Source organism: Peromyscus eremicus, chromosome 1, assembly GCF_949786415.1.
Source record: "Peromyscus eremicus chromosome 1, PerEre_H2_v1, whole genome shotgun sequence".
NCBI lineage: Eukaryota > Metazoa > Chordata > Mammalia > Rodentia > Cricetidae > Peromyscus > Peromyscus eremicus.
This window is the reverse complement of record NC_081416.1, coordinates 115,005,057-115,024,170: the sequence shown is the minus strand read 5'-3', so window position 1 is coordinate 115,024,170 and position 19,114 is coordinate 115,005,057. Positions and strand designations below refer to the sequence as shown.

Here is a 19,114-nt window from a genome sequence, read left to right as displayed (position 1 = left end):
TCTCCTCACACTCTCTGCAGCTGTTCAGATGGTCAGTGACCATGAGCAACACAATGCTGTCCATCTCTGACTGAGTCTCAGAGGCTGCTAGTCGGTAGCCATGATTGACCAGGTGAGTTATTGTTAAGTATCACAACATTAGAATGCCTGATTCAGAAGAGCAGACCCTGGGGTTTGGCATTTGGCAATCAAATACTTAAAAGACACTTGAGTATACGTCATTTGTTTTTCAATTTTTTGAGATGTCCCACTCCGTTCACCACCATTCTGTCTCCCTCCTTCTCCTCCTGTCTTCCTCCTTTATCTTCCTCTGTCTGCTTCTCCTCTTCCTCCTCCTCTTCCTCCTCTTTCTCCTCTTCCTCCCCTGTCTGTTCCTTCTGTTTACCCTCCTCATCTAAATTCTTTTTCTTTTGTTTCTCTTTGAGGCAGGGTCTCATGTAGCCCTGAATTTGGATTCTCCTGACACAGATATTCAGAAAGCCATAGGCCATTTCACAGACTAACTGTACTTGACTCAAGGACCCAAAATTTCAGATCCGTATGCTCATCAAACATTGAGTTCACTGTGTTCTGCTAATGAACATTAGGAACATGGACTCTCACAGGAGTAGGCAGAGCAGAAGTAAGCATTATAAAGAATTATGACAGAAAAGTGAGGAATGGAGGGAAAATGAGAACTTACAGAAGCGTGAGAGAGATTCCCATGAGTGGAATGGATTTTCAAGACAGGAAAACGCTGCTGAACTTCCTTATATGGAATTTTTATAGGGCCATGGTAGAAGTGACAGAGGCTGAGGTAATCTTTACCGAGATTAGCTAATTCTTCGGGGTATCATAGGCTGAGTCAATGGAGGGACCACACACTCAGTGTCCGTCCCTCTGGCTCAACCAGATAGAGGATCGTGAGTTGTTTATGTGCTGCCCAGACAGTTGAGGTGGCTGTATCTCCTCTTGTCTGTCTCTGACTCTAGTTTTGCTAATTGTGGACCTAGATTGTCTATCAGCTAGGAGTCACTTGGCCACTGTTGCTACTCTGTGACCTTGCAGGTGTCTTAAAGCTGCTAATCATACTAAGGTCTCTTTGTCCTCAGGCTTCCAAGACCAGCTTACAGCTTTACATGGCAGAGCTAATTTTATCCCAGCCTCCAGTATTTACTTGCAATCTTTCTTGGTCAGTTCATATTTAGCTCCTTGTCTACTGGTGGCCTGAGAAGTTATCTTTATGATACAGTTGGCTACATTAGGATCAAGGACACATGCAAGAACAATGGCGGCTCACATACACTCCTCAAGGACTCGGGTGGCAGGGGTGCCAGCATGCCATCACTGGCCCAGAGCCTCTTCTTCCTCTTGCCTGTGTAGCCTGACTGTAACGCAGCTGGCAGCCCACCTCACTTAGAAGGAGAGTGTAAAGAACACGGGCTCAGAAGGAAACAAAGACATCATTCGGGCTGCATGTCAGTTACATTACTCAGAGCAGGCAGGTGTCCATCAGAGAGAAGGCAGAGGGGAGGTGTAGGGTGGACCAGCACAGCTGCCCCGGAGAACTGGCTCTCCAGGACTCTACATCTGCACCATTTGGGCTGGGGGCAACCAGCAGGAGGCCATGTCCTCATGGCTCCTCCAGAAGACACTTTGGAAGCTGTGTTAGTTACTTTTCTGTTGCTGTGGTAGAAGATCATGACCAAGGTAACTTACAGAAGGAAGGCTGTCTTTGGACTAATGCTTCCAGAGGAATGAGAGTCCATCATGTCAGGGAAGCATGGCGGCAAGATGCAGGCATAGGGGCAGGAGCGGGAATCTGAGAGCGCACATCTTCAGACTCAAGCATGAAGTAGAGAGAGGTGGTAAACCGGAAGTGGTTTGAGGCTTTTAATCTCAGAGTCTGTTCCCAGTGATGGACTTTCTCCAGCAAGAATGCAACCCCCATAACCTCTCCAACCGTGCCACCAACTAGCAACCAAGTGTTCAAATGCCCAGACTATGGGGACTGTTTCTCATTCAAACTACCACAAGAGTCCATGGTACACAAAGGAAGTGCTTTGGCATCAGACAGTGGACACCAGTGGCAGGTGCCTTGAGATAAGAGCATGAGTAGGACAAGGGACAGAAAGACAGAAGACAGTGCCCTGTAGGAGGGAGTCTCCAGAAGGAACAGCTAATGGCGAGTATGTGAAGAGGATCCCTCCCCCCTGTGTTCTTGAAACAATCTGTGAACAATAAGGCTCCCCTCATGGCCAGATAGGCACAGACTAAGATCTACAAGTGCTCAGAGCATATGGAATAACACAGAAGCAGATCCACAGGCTTGCTGACAATGGGAACAACTGCAACCTGGGGTGGGGGAACAGCCAGGAGGCTTGGCAGTGAGTATGTCAGTATTTTCCAGGAGTCACAGCCATGCAATATACCTCTGAGAGTCGATTAGACGCTCCTATGCTTGAAACAGCCAGAGTCCGAATAGCAAATCCGAACATTCAAGCCAAATGACACTTCCCAAGTGCAGCACCAAGGGGCAAGTGTGAAATAAGCAAATAGCTCCAAAATTTTAGGGGGAAAAGAGGCTGGAGTTATTGCTATCTGAACTGCAGGTGTTCCAGAAAGAATGAACAGACAAGAACAGAAGAGGGATGGCAGTGAAAAGCCGTGGGCAGAATTTAATCTCCTGGACAGCTTTTGATGATCTCAGTTCTCTGACTTCAAGTTAATCAGCCCGAGACCTCAGGAGGAACACTGATCTGCATGGTGTCTATTTCATACTTTGAAGCCCAGGGAACTTCTTGAAGGGACCTTTGATCTAAGGGGAAGTGTGGAGTGGTGACTAGGAGTGTGGATGTCAAAGGCAAGTAAAGGTCTGGACTGTAGCTGTCTCAGAGGCTGCCCGGGTGCATGCAAATCGTGTCAACAACTGGCTCAGTGCTCTCCAGGGTCCTTGTCTTCCGTGATTCTTTGCTCGGGCCTCTGATGACCAGACCCCAGCAGCTCTTGTTCCTCTGAGCTTGTTGGTTTAAGTCTCCTGAATGGGACTGTCACCACAGGAAAGTGCTCAGTAGCAGGACGTGTCAAGACTGCAATGCTTTAGCTTGCATGGCCTGTTTCCCTCTTTTCCTGGGGACTCTGGCCTGGCCCAAGCTCAGAATGCATCTTCTCTCTGCTTTTCCAGGATTGACTCAACTGTAAGATCAGCAACAGCTTCCAGCATGCTGACGAGTGTTTTGTAGGTGTCACGCTTTATTCCAAACCATCATCACCTGGATCACACCCGTTCACGGGTCCAGAGTGGAAGCCTTCAGTCACGTTCTTCAGCCTGTAGTGGGGAGGGACAAAAGAGAGTATTTGTTCTCATCTGCGGTTAAGAGGGAACTCTGGCCCAGGATGAAGCTGTTCAAAGAAAACTTATCCGTTTCTACTTCTATCATTGCTACCCCCCAAAGAATTCACGTTGAGTGACGAAATGGAAGAATCAGTGTGTGTATGGAGGAGTGTGTCTGTGTGCGAGTGGTATGTGGTACATATATGGTGTGTGGGTGTGTGTGGTATGGGGGACAGTGCCAACGTTGTGTGTTGTATCTATGAGGGTATCGTGTATTTTATATACCTGACTGTGTGTGTGCCCACATGTGCTACATGGTGTGTGTGGGGAGAGTGTGTATGGTGTGTGTCTGTGTGTGATGTATGTGGAGTGTGTGTCTGTGTGTAGTCGGTGTGTGTTAGTGTTGTGTGGTTTGTGTGTAGTGTGTTATGTGTGTGGTGTGAGGGATGTGCAGTGTATGTGTGGTATGTGTTACATGCGGTGTGTGGTAAGTAATGTCTGATGAGGTGCGTGTGTTGATGAGGTGCGTGCGTTGCACCTCCCCCTTGAGTCTTCCTCCTTTTGGATTAACCACACGCAGAACTTCAGTTCTGTGCCTCTGCTCACACTCACGACAGCACAGTGCTGTCCCATGAAGGGCAATCAGACCAGAAGCCCTGCCAGGAGAGCTTCAGACCCATTCTGTGACCAATGCAAGACTCTGGCTCTCCAGTCACAAACCTGATCTTTCTTTCTCAACCTCCTGCCTCCTAGAGCATATCACTCAATGGGAACCTCATTGCAGAGAAGGGACAGGAATAGAATTAGTTTCCTGAGTTGCAGGAACCCCTTCTTGCTCTCCATGGGGCTTCCTGTCTCCATATAACCCATCTAGGCTAATTCTCCCTGTGCTCACCCACAATCTAAGTTTGATAAACACCCACTTTACACAACGGATAACCACAGTGGGACCTCGTGTGCTGGAGGCAAGTCTCTACCAACTGGGGCAGGGGCTAGAATGCAGCTCAGTTGGTAGAGACTTGCCTCCAACCGACAAGGTCCTGAGTTCACTCCCCAGCACTGAAAAAAAGAAAAGAAAAACCCACTGTGGTTAGTGACAACATAGGAGTGACATGAGGGGTACGCCGGCACTCAGCATGACCTCAGGATACTCAGGTATTGTGTGTGTCCCACCCTTCATGTTAACCTTCATGCTAAGGATCAAGTACTAATCATTGACAGACTCGAACTTCTTAAAGTGACACAGGACACTTATTTAGTACCCATGTGTGAAATGTGTTATCTGATTATCAAAGGCACCCAGGAAGTGGGGGGGTTAGTAGTCGTTAGTGGTTTCTTTTCTATTCCTTTTTCTTTTTTTTCAGATGGAGTGTCACATAGTGCAGACTTGAGACAGACTTCAGGCTAGACTCGAACTTCTGATTCTCTTGCTTCTACTGGTGCTGTGGTTATAGGGGCATGCTACCACATGCAGCTTATTGGGGGGTTATTACAGTCATTCTACACTGTGTGATTGAGGTTCAGACAACCCGAGAACATCCATAAATCACAGGGCTAGTGAACGAAAGAAGCTGGGTCTGAAGTCACATCTCACATAGTCTCCATGTCTGCATGACACTTGCCCCCTTCACCATCACTGGCAAGTTGGCTGGAAGGTGGCTCAATGTGGAGATTGAGGGAAGTCTGTCTTCCTGAGGGCAGCCCGTCTTTTCTCCTGTTCTAGGAGTCAGATCCCTTTAAAGACACCACAGATATACATAAAGGACAGGTCAACTCAGCTGTGAGTAGGATCCCTGGGACAGGATGTAGGGGTCTCTCCCCTTTATGAGGCATTTGAGACATTGTCTACTCCTCTCTGAAACGCGTGTCGTGATTGACACACCCAGCCCTTGCAGGGAACCTCCATCTTCCTGTCTTTGGTTCAACTCCTAAACACAGTTGTGCTTCCATCCTCAAAAAAAATAAAAAAATAAAAAAATTCCATTCCTGAACAGACCATTTTCTGTCCTTTGCCGTCTTCCTGATCTTATCTCTTCACAAATTACCTCGTGTCCCAATCCCTGCTTGTTCTACTCTAAGAGGGCTATTTCTTCACGCTGTGAAAGTGAGAAAGAGGGGTGGAGGTGAAGGAGAGGAGGGGAGGAGGGGGAGGAGAGAGGGGGAGGAGGGACGGGGAGGAGGAGGAGAAGCCGCTCCTGCTCAGGTTGCTGTTTCTCTGTAGCAATCTGTTGTCTGCTTTTCCTGTTACCTTAGTTCACATTGCACTAGAGCTCGGTGTGGTCAACTCTTTCCTCCTCTCTAAACCACCCTCTGCCTTTGTGACGAAGCACTTCTCCATGCCATGCAGCCGTGGCTGTGTCCCTCAACAAGGCAGGATCCTGCAGTTCTAAAGATTTAAATAATTGTATTGAACACTATTCGTAAGTTCTCCGTAGGTTGGTATCATTCCCTTTGGATAGGAGGAAGGGTGGAGCTTAGAAATACAAACTAACATACTCAAAGTTACAAACTTAGTGGGATTAAATACCTCATTCTTTTGAATAAGAACAAAAAAGCAAACCCTTCAAACCTCAGGTTCCCAAGCTGGGTAGCAGTGGCACACACCTTTAATCCCACTACTTGGGAGATAGAGACAGGCAGATCTCTGCAAGTTTGAGGCCAGCATGGTCTACAGAGTGAGTTCCAGGACAGCCAGGGCTGCACAGAGAAACCCTGTCTCAAAACAAACAAACAAACCCCCTCAGATTCCCAGGCCTTTAGAGGGGCCAGAGGGAACAGGAGTCCCAAGTTACGGATCTGTCTGCAAACCACGTCTCACCAAGCTTTAGTTTCAAATCGAGGTTCCATTGTTTGCTAGTTTTGCAGCATCCTGCCTGTGTGTAGAGAAATGCCTAGCTCAGTCTCTTTAAGCTTCCGAGTATTCATTTATGAAGTGCAGAGAGTTACAAGTTGTGCTTCCTGAAAGAAGGTGTGCAATGGTTGGGGCACCAGGGGCAATGTGGACTCTCTCCCCATACATGTCCACTATGTGATGAAGGTGAGTACACATGCTAGCACTTAGTCTAGGTGAGCGCCGGGTGCCCTTTCAGCGTGGATGGAGGGTAATCTCCAAGGGAAATGGTCCATTTTGAAAGGTGGTGCTTTCATTATCCAGGTAATGTGGCCTGAAAGGTGAATTTCATTTTGGAATGAAATACCAATCCCACACTTTCATTACCTGGTTCTCAGTAGGTGGTGGTGTGCTGTCATCCACGGGGCACCTCACCAGAGGGCAATCTGAGGTCGCAGGTCCCTTCGTGGAAGTCTTACCACAGGAATTAAGAAACCCAATCAGGCAAGAGGGCTTTTAGCAACCTTCATCTGAGAGATCAAAGTTCAAAGGTCCCTGCTCTCCATGCCCTCTCTGACTGTGGGTCATGCAGCCGGTGATCACAGGCTTCCTGGTAAAGGTTGAATGAATTCACCATTGTTAGTGCAGAAGAGAGGCCTTTGCAAAGCAAGAAATCAGTCCGATGTGTGTCTCCTCTTTGCCACCACCAGGGTCTGAGCAATCCAAGGTCATTGTTCATCTCTGACCAAGGCGCAGTGTTCGTGTCAGGGTGTAATTAAAGACTCAACAGTTCTCAGGAGAGAAGGGAGACTGGGGCAAGAGGGTTATTTCCTCAAGGGCAGCCATGGATGAAGAGACTGCACTGTGCCCAGGGCTGACAAGCAGTCACCGGAGAGACTGCTGCTCCTGACTCACTGAGTCTCACCGCATTGTGTGAAGGTGTTTCCTGCCCAAAGCACAGACATACTTTCAGATCCAGGCACTGGAACCACTCAGCAATCAGGTATGGTCTCAGCTTGTCTTGGTCACAGAAGCAACCGGATGCTAGGGTTTCAAAGCTATGGATATCTCTAGAATGTTTACTCTGGCCCCATTTCACAGATGAGAAAATTGGGATGAATACAAACACTGCTTTTGTGATGTTTACATGAAGATCCCCAGTCTGTCACTCAGTAGAGGCCCTTCAGACAGAAAGCAACTGAACCTTTTCCAATGGAGGGTGGCTAGGCCACAAAAATGGGCCCATCCAACTTCCTGAATCCCCAAAGCTAAATCCTTATTGAGTCTCTTAGAATACCTGAATGTCCCTCAGGTGATGATTCTGGGATTTTATGAAAATTTCATATGAGAACTAAGATAATTTGTTTGCTTTCCTATAAACACACAGCAGCCAAACTAGATTCGAAACAATACAGTCACAAAATAGCCTGTGGCAGAAATCGGGATGTTTAGAGCTCCGCGTTGTGTTGAGAGACCAGGAAGCTGCAGCTGCAGAGATATGAGCTGCAGTCTGCTGTGCCACACTCCATCACCTGGGCTGCCCCCTCCCTGCCCTCTCCAAGCCCCAGTTTCCCTACTCCTCATGGAAGGCAGGCAGGACCCGCCCTCTGGGTTCTGGTGTGTTGATGGACATGGCACACTGGCTGATCTGTGCAGATCACGACGTACAGAGTGTTGCCCAGCACTCTGTTGGATTCCTCTCATTGATTTCAGGCCCTGACACTTGTGAAGCACACCAGTCCATTCAGAAAGAACTTGTTGGTCCATATATGTGCTCTCAGCTCTGCTCGAAGGGGAAATCCACAGTGTCGTGTGTTCTGCCCCTGTGGTATCTGGATCCATGCTGGATGTGGTTATACTTGTCCGGGTGCAACTCAAGGAGACTCAGTGCCCTGTGAGCCTGACCCCAAGTTTACATGATAAGGGACACACATGTACATGAATGTACTTTGGCCGGGGCTGACAGCCAGGGACTATACCTCCTATGCACTCTCTGCGGTGGTGGCTTAAGTAAGAAATGTTTCCCACAGGTGCAGGCATTTGAACACTTGGTCCCGTCCCGTCCAGTCGTCGTGTCCCCCCCACACACACACCCACCCCCAGTACTGTGTTCGGAGGTTTCAAGACAGGGCCTTCCGGGAGGAAGTCACTGGGAGCAGGCTTTGAGAGCATGCGAGTCACCCTCTTTCTAGGTCACTCTGCTTGGCACTTGCAGTAAAGCATGTGAGCTCTCAACTTTGTGCACCAGCCGCCGTGCCCGCCACTTGCTGCCATGCTTCCTTGACACGATGGAGTCATCCCTCTGGAACCTTAAGCCAATATTAACTCCTCCTTCCAGAAGGTGCTTTTGGTCGTAGTGTTTCGTCACAGCAACAGAAAAGTCATTAAGATGCCCTTGTTGTTTGAATGAAACAGATGAAGCAAAGCTGAGGCCAGAAAATCCCGTATTAGAGGTTGATGTGGACCTCTTAATGGGGATGCAAATAAGGACAGTGGTGGATAACAAACCAATAAAAAAAAATCATGGTGGTGCAATTAATAAGTCTTGCTTCAGCTGGAGTCAATGGAAAGAGGGGATCTCGATTGAAAATTGAAATTGGCCTTCACAAGGGCCGGCTAACATCTCAGCACTGGTGGGGAAGGGGCTCATGAAGTTTCTGGTTCTGAGGAGCTCTGGCTGCTGGGAGAGGGACAGTCAGCTTTCTTCAGGGACGAGGCTGCCTAGAGAGGCTGCTCACGCCCCAGTGGATTGTCCTGTATCCACGTACATAGAGGTGGGCTCTGACAAAAGAGCACATGAAGCTGGGAAATAGTTGGAAGGGGGGGCGATTGGAGGGGTGGTGGATTTCATCCAAATAGGCATGTATGAAATTCTCAAATGAAATAAATGTATAAGAAAAATAAGTCATGATGGGAAAATGTGCAGAGATGACCAGCCACACTAGTGGAAATCCATGAACTGTGGGCTAATAGCTGTGGAGCCCCCATAGGACTAGACTAGGCCCTCTGGATACAGGAGACAGTTGTTGTTTAGCTGGAACTGTTTGGGGTGCCCCAAGGCAGGGGGATGGGGAATCCATCCCTGGTGCATTGGCAGGATTTTTGGAGCCCAGTGCCTAGGGTGTGACACCTTGCACAGCCTTGGTGCAGGGTGGGTAGGGGTGGGGAGGAGCTTGGACCTGCCTCAGCTGAGTGTGCCAGGCTCTGCTGACTCCCATGGGAGACCTTGACTTGGGAAATGTGGGGATGGGGGGTGGGTTGTGGGGGAAGGCTGAGGGATGGGAATAGGGAAGAGGTGGGGATCTGTGGTTGGTATGTATAGTGAATAGAAAATTTCTTAATAATTAAAAAAAGAAAAACAAAAAACTGAATAACTATCAATATTTAAAGAAAAAAAAGTCTTGCTTTGCCTGTGTACAGGGGACAGGAAAAGAAAGTAAAAATATCTCTGTCCAGGGAGCTGGACACTCCTTTGCATCTGTGTGAGCACTGCCTCACTGTTCCTTGAAGTTCTTACCTTCCCTGTACTATGATCGTTTTGAGGGCAGGGACTAACCAACCTTAATTTTGTTCCAGAATGAAAAAGTCTGCCACAGCCGGGCGGTGGTGGCGCACACCTTTAATCCCAGCACTCGGGAGGCAGAGACAGACGGATCATTGTGAGTTCGAGGCCAGCCTGGGCTACAGAGTGAGTGCCAGGAAAGGCACAAAGCTACACAGAGAAACCCTGTCTTGAAAAACCAAAAACACAAAAAAGAAAAAAAAAGAAAAGATTAGAAAAGAAAAGAAAAAGTAGTAGCTGTCCCCACAATGGGTACTGGCTGGGTGACTCCTGGTGTTTTGAGTTTGGGACAGTCACTGTGGGGAGGTTCATCAGGGAGGTAGAAATTCCAACACAACATCCAGGATTGAGATGAGTGTGACAACATGATAGAGACTGTGTCTGCAGCGGTGGGTACATCGAGTTTTCAGAGGAAGGCCTAAGGTGCAGAGAAGAGAGAGTAACTCAGCGCAGCTAAAGGGCAGGTAGAGCAGGCCTAAAGAGCCAGAGCAGGAAGGAAGGACGAGCAAGAGCTTCTTCCTACCGTGTCGGGTGTAATTCACATTTTACTCCATTTCCAGCAGAGAACGGAAGATGTTGCTGGGTGAGGCATATCAGTAATGTAACAGCTTTTGCCTCTATTTATTTGTTTGGTTGGGTTTGGTTTGAGACAAGATTTCTCTGTGTAGCCCTGGCTGTCCTGCAACTCACTCTGTGGACCAGGCTGGCCTCAAAGTCAGAGTTCTGCCCGCCTCTGCCTCCTGAGTGCTGAGTGCTGGTGTGCGCCAGCACTTCCTTTTTAATAATGTCTTTGCATTGTTCCGTGATCAGCTTGTCTTGTAGGTTTCTGCAGCTTTGTTCCAGATTCCCAAAGATGGCACTGTACCACGTTTCAGGGCTTGAACAATGTCTCCTGGGCGGATCATCTTGTCACAGTGGATCTCTTACAGAGATCATCTTAGTTGGCAAAGTGTTTCATCTCTCAGGAAAAGTTGAAGATGTGTAGCCACTGTGAAAGAGCGAAATCAAAGGCAGCAAGGGTACCATTCACCAACGCCCTGGGTGTATGCTGTGCGCCTGTCCGTGTGCTGAGAGGGCCTGCAGGCTGGACCCTCTGTTCAGTAACGATGACATTTTCTGTGCTCTTCTACAAATTGTCATTCAACACCAGATAAAACTGACTCATCCAGGATGTGTTCCAGTTTTGATGAATCAATTTTCAAACAGATGTTTGCAGCTGGTGAAAAACAAAATTGGAATGGGCTTGTAGAATTTCTCACTCTAACTGGCTGTTGTATATTCCCCAAAGGCCCATCTGTTAAAGGTTTGGGCCTCAGGAGTTGTGAGAGGTGGTGGAACCTGTAAAAAAAAAGTGGGGTCTATGAGGGGATCTTTGGGTCATAGGAGGTATTCCCCTGAAGAGCATTGTGAGACCCTGGCCCTCTCTTCACTCTTTCATGTTTCCTGGCTGTAAGATGAGTGGATTTGTTCTGCCACAAGCTCCTACCATGTGTTGTTGCCTCACTACAGGCCCAAAGCAACAGGGCCAACTGATCACAGACTGAGAACTCAGAAACAATGAGGCCAAAAACACGCTTTAACTCAGCAGGCTGTCTTGGGCATTTTGTTACAGTAACAGAAAATTGCTCAAACTGTATAGGTAGTTATTTGCCATATTTGGTATATAAATCTATGACCACAGAGTAGATTTTCTTTTTAAATTTATGTTTCACTGATTATTCTTTCTGTTGATTAAGAAATATGTCAATGAATTCATTAATTTGTAATCAGTTGATTACTTAAATTTTATAAAGTACGACCACATTCATTTTCACTTTTTACAATTCTCTGAATGCTTATATCCCTTTGAGTCCTAATACAGGCACATGTTTGATGCTGTTCATTAAATAGTCACTACTTAAATGCATTGTGCTCATAACCCTTGAGATGTAAGCCTCCTTCATACAAAAAAAAGAATGACCAACAGACAGTAATTCAGCTACTCAAAATAATATGTATATGTTCCTAAGGGTACTTACTATTCTGTTGTAATTTGATCTGTTTGTAGTCCATGGAACCACCACCATCTCATCATCTATGAATTCATCATAGCTATCGAGGGTTTCAATGTTTTGATGATCTAATGGTCTAGCAGCATTGTCTGCAATATTCAAAACTGACTTGAAGTCCCTATAAAGTCATTTTAAGTCAAGTCATTTTAGAAAAAATTTACTTGTTTTATGTGTCTCTTTGTGCGCCTACACGTACACATGTGCACCGTGTGTGAGCAAGTGCACCCAGTAGGAAAAAAGGGCATCAGATCCCCAGAAACTGACGAATGGTTATGATCCATTATGTGGGTACTGGGAACTAAACCTAGTCCTCTACAAGAACAGCAAGTGCTCTTAACTGCTGAGCCATCTCTCCAAGTCCAAGAAAAGTCATTTTTAAGCTTACGCTATTTTCTCCCAACATGTCACTTTTTTCTCATGATATGTGAACTTTGGAATAATCATTAAAGTATCAAAAACAGCTTCAACTTGAAGAATCATAGTATGAGTCCAGTAAAGTCTCCAATGGCCACTAGAATGTTCTGAGGCTTGCAGATGCATAAATAAATCGCAGGCACCAACTTGTCGATGGATATTTATAAGCAGCTCATCACAGAAACGTGTCTCTTCAGGCCATTGCTCTATGTTGGTGGTCATTTTGAAGGCGGCTTTGTGAAATCACTAGATAGTCAAGCTTCTAGTGAGAGTCTAACAATGTGAGTACAATGATGCTTGACACGAATTACTCAGTGTTGGTGCTGTGTCACGGTTACGCCTTATAAACAGGCATGCCAATTAATTTGGTTTCAAGAGATACTCATAAAAAGATGGTGTCTTGGTAATCATTCACAGAACATTATCCAGTTGAAAGTCTGTTTTGCTTGGATTTTGGTGAGAACAGACTCCTCTGCTTATAGACCTGGTCACTAGACACTTCCTTTCATAAGGGGAATTCTAGACCTCTAGATTGAGAGCTTTGTCTAGCCTTACTCCACACTGAAAATTCCTAGCACAAAAACACTTGATTTTTCATCACACAGTGTTCCCCATCTCCACCCTTTTGTGTGAGACTGGAGTAAATGAGCCATGTGAGATGCTGTTTCCTACAGCCTTTCTCTACCAGTAATCATGAAATATTCTTCTTCAGTTTTAACTTACTGTATTTGAAGTACACATGTCTTACTTCTGTTTAAGAAGTCTTAGCATGGATCCTGAGGGACAGTTCAGTCACTAAAGTGCCTGTCCCATAAGCATGGTGACCTGAGCTGAGTCTCCACCACCCACAAAAAATACCTGGTTTGGTGGTGTGTGCTTGCAATCCCAGTGCTGGGGTGGTGGGAATAGGGGATCCTCGGTTAGCCAATCTAGCCTAGCAGGTGAACTCCAGAGCAGTAAGAAACCCTGTCTTCAGGGGGTGGATGGTATTTCTGAAGATGACGCCTGGTAGTGTCCTCTGGCCTCTGCACTCAGAGGCCCTACACACGAGTGTGCACACACACTCATGACAAAATGTCTCCCTAAAACAGCATGTGCCGGGATATTTTTCTCTCCCTTTGTGTGACATATCTGGACATTTAATTAAACTACCATCTCATCAAGTGTCTATTGTTTGTCTCTCATTTCAGGTTTTCTTCCATTTCTTTTGGTTTGGATATAGTTTGTTTTATTCATAGTTTAACCTAATGATTTGGGTGATAGACTTTCTTTTTCTGTTTTGATAGCTTACTCTAAAAATTGTGAATTTTAACCTATCAATGTTAACTATTATTTTTACACTCTTCTTCCAAATAAGGCAAATTGCTCTGAATATTTGAATTCCAGTTTCTCCATACTTATCTATACACTGGTGTCTATTTTTGTCCTTTGTATAATTTTACTCTTCCCAAACAGTGTTATTCTTGGTCTATATAATAAATTAGATTTGGTTTTCACTGCTAATTTCATTGAGGCTATTATTTTCCACATCTTTGACATTCTTCCATCTAAGGAGCACATTATTACACTCCTATTTATGCCCTTCAGACTTTCTTATAATGAATATTAGTTAGTAGAATACAGTCTCAATTTCTAATTTTTTTTTCAAATTTTATTTTCCTTTCATTCTCAAGGGATGTGTTTACTGGGTACATGTGGAATTGGCAGTTATCTTTGTCTTTAGTCCATTGCAATTTTCTTTCCATCAACTTTGGCATTCATTATTACAGCTGGAAAGTAGGCTGTTAGTCTAGTTTTTAATTGTGAAAACAATGTCTTTGAGCATATTGTTCTGCTTGAAATGTAGAATGCATATTTCTGTCCACTTCTGCTCCATTTGGATTCCGGAATCTTCAAGTTAAACTCCTTCGATACTTATAAAAAAGATCTCAGCAATTGAGTTTCTGAATTATGTTAGTTTTCTATTCCTTGTAGAAAACTTCAAACTTGGCTTTCATCTCCTTTATCATGATAATTATCATGCAATGGGATGTCTAATAACTCAGTATTTGGAGTTATATGTAAGTCTGCCCTGCTATGATATCCCTCTGTAAGACCAATTTAGTTGTACGATCTTCTGGGTTCTTCCCTATGTTTGAATTTTATGATGTGATGGATATTTGAAAAGCCACCTTTGCAATTTGAAATCTCCGGTGCTGTGATGTTCATTATTATTACATTATTATTATTTCATTTTTATGGGACACTAGGAGAGAATGATTATTGTCAGTGCAATAGATGAGAACCATGACATCTCATACTACCAAGTGCATTTTATGTGTTTTTATGTTTGGAGTAAATCTGATTAAATATTTTGTACACACTCAAAGTTTTGGAAGTGTATATAAGAAATAAAAAGTAAAAACAAAACAAACAAACAAAACTCCAATGCTTTAGGGGTTGTGTATATTGCTCAGTGGTGAAATGTTAACCTAATATGCTTAAGGCCACAGATTGAATTCCCAGCACTGTAACCAAAAAAAATGAACAAAACCACAAATGTTCCCTCTAGTAGATCGTAGTAATTAAACATTTAATTAAGTATTTGATGAATATTGTACTTAATTAGATAGAGGTTGAAATTATAACTTCTGTTGGTGATCCTAGGTTGTTTTTTTAATGTGTTTGTATATATATATATATATATATATATATATATATATATACATATGTGATACCCATATATATATATGTGATACCCATATATATATGTATGATACCCACATATATATATGTATGATACCCACATATATATGTATGATACCCCCCCCCCACACACACATATATATATATATATATATATATATATATATATATATATATATGTCTGATACCCACAGACGCCATAAAGGGCACCAGATCTTCTGGTTGTGAGCTGCCATGAGGGCACTGGGAACTAAAGCCAGGTCCTCTGCAAGAGCAGTTGGTGTTCTTAACTGCTGAGCCGTCTTTCCAGCCCCTTACCCTAGACCCACCCCGCTATGAAAGTTAGTGAGAACTGTACCAATGTGCATATGGTGTTCTGTTTCTTTTAATCTTAGAACTTATCTATTTCTCTGCTTTAAACCCATGCCTGTGCCTCTGTGTATATTCATGATATGCACATATGCGTGCCTTATATGTAATACCATTTCCCTTTCTCCACTGGCTGGGGAGCCAGACAACTTGCAGCATGAACTATCAAGAGAAGAAAGACTGAGCCTTGTGTCTGGTGTGAGAATAGCTAATATCTACAGAGTTGCTGAGTGGATGTGTTGCATTCTAAATAATCTTGAAAGTCAAATTTTCCATCTGCAGAATATAAGTCTTTTTATTTTGCTTGAGTATTTGTTTTTAAGAAAGTGGCCATTTCAAGAATAAACAAGCTGAGAATTGTAAATGAGGAAAGGATAAGTTTTCTATTAAAAACAATAGATTAGAAAGAGAATGCATGGTGTTAGAGTATCTAATTCCTGCCCAGAAGGAAATGAAAATTCAACACTCTGGCAAGAGAAAGGCATACTGCCCAGAGAAGATTCTGGCAACAAATTCCAAAGACTTGCAAGGAGAATTTCAGAACAGAGCCTTGCTTCTTACAGTAGCATCTCTAAACCTCTCGCTGGGGCCCCACATCCCTAATCATACTGAAGGGATACAGTTGCAATGACTGGATGAGGTGCTCACAGCAGGGACAGAGGACACTCTGGGGTCTTTAGCATCTTGGACTGAACCACAGCCCCCAAGGATGGAATGCTTAAGGCAAGGAGGGATGCAGTCTGTACCAAGATAGGTCAGTGTAACATGGTTGAGAGTAAAAAAAAAAATAGACTGCCATAACTTTAGCCAACTGATGTTTGACCGAGAAACAAAAGCAAGAATGGAAAAAAGAAAGTGTTGTCAATGAGCATTCTTGCAAGAACTGGGCACCCACATGTGAAAAGATGAATCTCAACACTGAGATCGCATCTTTCATAAAAATTTTCTCAAGGCTGGTGCCATGGCTCAGCAGTTAAGAGACTCACTGCTCTTTCTGAGGACCTACGTTCAGTTCCCCAGCACCCACCTCAGGTGGCTTATGACCACATATAACTCCAACTCAGAGGATCAGATGTCCTCTTCATGGGTTACCTGCACATATGTGACACATTCACACAGACAGGCACACATGAAAATAAAAGAGAAACCTTAAAAATTATCTCAAAATGGATTCTATAGCAAATACAAAACATGAAACTACAAAATGCATAAAAAGGTGACATCGGAGTAGGTTTAGGGCTGTAGGCGTACTGCCCAGAGAAGATTCTGCCAACAAATTCCAAAGAATTGCAAGGGCAGAGCCTTGCTTCTCACAGTAGCATCCTAAACCTCTCACTGAGGCCCCACATCCCTAGTCATACTGAAAGAATAGAGTTGTAAGGACTGGATGAGGTGCTCACAGCGGGGACAGAGAACACTCTGGAGTCTTTAGCATCTAGGAGTGAACCACAGCCCCCAAGGATGGAATGCTTAAGGCAGGGATGCAGTCTGTACCAAGGTAGGTCAGTGTAGAGGGAGGGCTTGCCTGGCATGCATGAAGTCCTAAGTTCAATCTCCAGCACTGCCAATAAAAATAACTTAAGAGAAAACCTTGATGACCTTGGGTTTGGCAGAATTTTTAGAAAGGACACCAAAAGCACAATCCATGACAGAAAGAATTAATAAGCAGGACTTCATTAAAATTAAAAACCTCTGCTCTATGAAAGTCAAAGTCAAGAGACTAAGAAGACAAGTGCAGACTGGGAAAGAATATTTGCAAAGGACATTATCTGATAAAACACTATTATCTAAAATATACAAAGAAGGCTAAAGAGTCAACAATAAAAGATAAACAATCTGATTAAAAATGGGTAAGACCTATGGCAGAGACCTCATCTAAAAAGATATTAAAATGGTAAATAGCCATGTAGGAAGGTGTCCTATGTCACATGTCATTAGACATCACAAACGAAAACAACAGTGACATACACCAGAGGTCAATGAGTTCAGCCTAGACTCCAAATGATAATGAGAATACAGAGGAGCATTCTGTTTGTGGCTGGTGGGAATCCAGGATGGAATAGCCACTTTCAAAGTCAGTTGGACATTTTGTTACAGAACTAAACAAAGTCTTAGCATTTTATCTAACAACAGCACATCTTAGTATTTGCTCTAAAGGGCTGAAAATTCATATCCATATGAGAACCTTCACATGGACGTTAGTGGCAGCACTGTTCATGTTGCCCAGAATGGGAGTCAGTCAAGGTGTCCTCCAAGAGGAGGAGAGGAGAATACGCTGTGGTGCATCCAGACAATGGAACATCATTGTGTACTAAGAAGAAATGAGTCATCCAGCCAGGAAAAGATATGGAGAAGACTTAAAGTATATTAGTAGGTAGACGTGGCAAACTAAAAAGACCCTAGGCTGTATGTCTCCAACCATTTGTTATTCAGGGAAAATACAGAAAATGCAGAGACAGGGAAGAGATCAGAGTTTAAGAAGGAAGAGGGATGAATAAGTGGAGAACATCAGGGCAATGGAAGTATCCCACGTGGGGTAACAATGTTGGGAGTGTGTCATTACACATTTGTGAAAACCCATAAACTGTGATCTTGATGTGCCAATGCTGGCTCATCCATTGTCACAAAAGTGCCACTACTTTTGTGTTGGATGGGTCAGTGGGGTATGCGGTCAGTGTATATACACAGGAGTTACATGGAAATTTCCTAAACTTTCTGACCAGTTTCGCTGTGAAGGGAAATCTTCACTAATAAAGTACTGAAAAGATGGTCCCAACAGCAGTTATGCTGATGCATCCAAATTATCAGAGATCATTGCAATGAGTAACTCCACCGAAGATTCCAGACCAGCTGCCTGTTAACCGTGGGGTCAAAATCTCCTCTCCATCCTTACTGTCAACCTCAGAGCTTGGGTCACTGTAGCTGAAGTTTTCTCCAGTCCTGCCCAGCCCCACAGCCGCTCATACAATAACCATTAAGAAGCTTATATTAATTAAAACTGCTCGGCCATTAGCTCAGGGCTATCACTGACTAGCTCTTACACTTAAACTCAGCCCATTTCTGTTAATCCATACATCGCCACATGTTCCATGGCTTTACCTTGTGCCATTACATGCTGCTCCCTGGACAGTGGGCTGGCGTCTCCTCGCTCAGCCTTCTTGTTCCCAGAATTCTCCTTGTCCGTTTATCCTGCCTATACTTCCTCCCTGGCTACTGGCCAATAAGCTTTTTATTTATCAACCAATCAGAGCAACACATTCACACCATACAGAACATCTCACAGCAGGTCACTCTTAAGAAGAATGGATGATGAGCAAGAGCAGAATTCTGAAAAGGACCTTTCAGATGACTGGGTGGTTACCAAGGAGACCGAATCTCCAACTGGAGGTGAGTCTGTTTACTTCGAGCAAGCCAGTTCAGCTTTTCTGGACTCAGCAGCACTGGGTGCTTGAGGACTGAAATGTGAAGTAGAGCTCAGTTCCTAGAGATGAATAGTGTGCATCCGGCACCCATCTCTCTCTGTATACAAAGCTACTTAAACAGGGTCTGGGAAGTTTCATGTATAAGTTAGATCTTTAAGAGAAGAATTCTGGAAAAATGTACCAGCCTTATCTTCCTCCCAGCAAATACGACTTGTGAAGCTGCACATGACAGGGAGGCACACTGACACCTCTTACCGGTGGTTTGTCCCCAACTCTAAAGAGTAAATCCATCGCTTTCCCATTGAATGGCTACAAACGCATGGCGAGCCTCATAAGGAAGCCTGCCCATACTCGAGTGCCAACAAGACTTGAGGTCAAGAGACACAGATGTCCCCAGATGAGTGAACTCAGAGCTAGGGAATTCCAGGGCAGGAGCCCGGACATTGTTAAAGCTAATCCTCTAAGAGA

At 44.5% G+C, this 19,114-nt stretch overlaps 1 long non-coding RNA gene across 1 annotated transcript; it reads right to left on the bottom strand.

The window, feature by feature from the left end:
• Positions 1-1,859: 1,859 nt before the first annotated feature.
• LOC131902264 (uncharacterized) lies at positions 1,860-18,519 on the bottom strand. The gene is made up of 2 exons (XR_009377043.1): positions 18,324-18,519; positions 1,860-3,307 (listed from the first exon to the last, which is right to left on the bottom strand). It is a non-coding gene; the product is annotated as an uncharacterized LOC131902264 (long non-coding RNA).
• Positions 18,520-19,114: the final 595 nt, after the last annotated feature.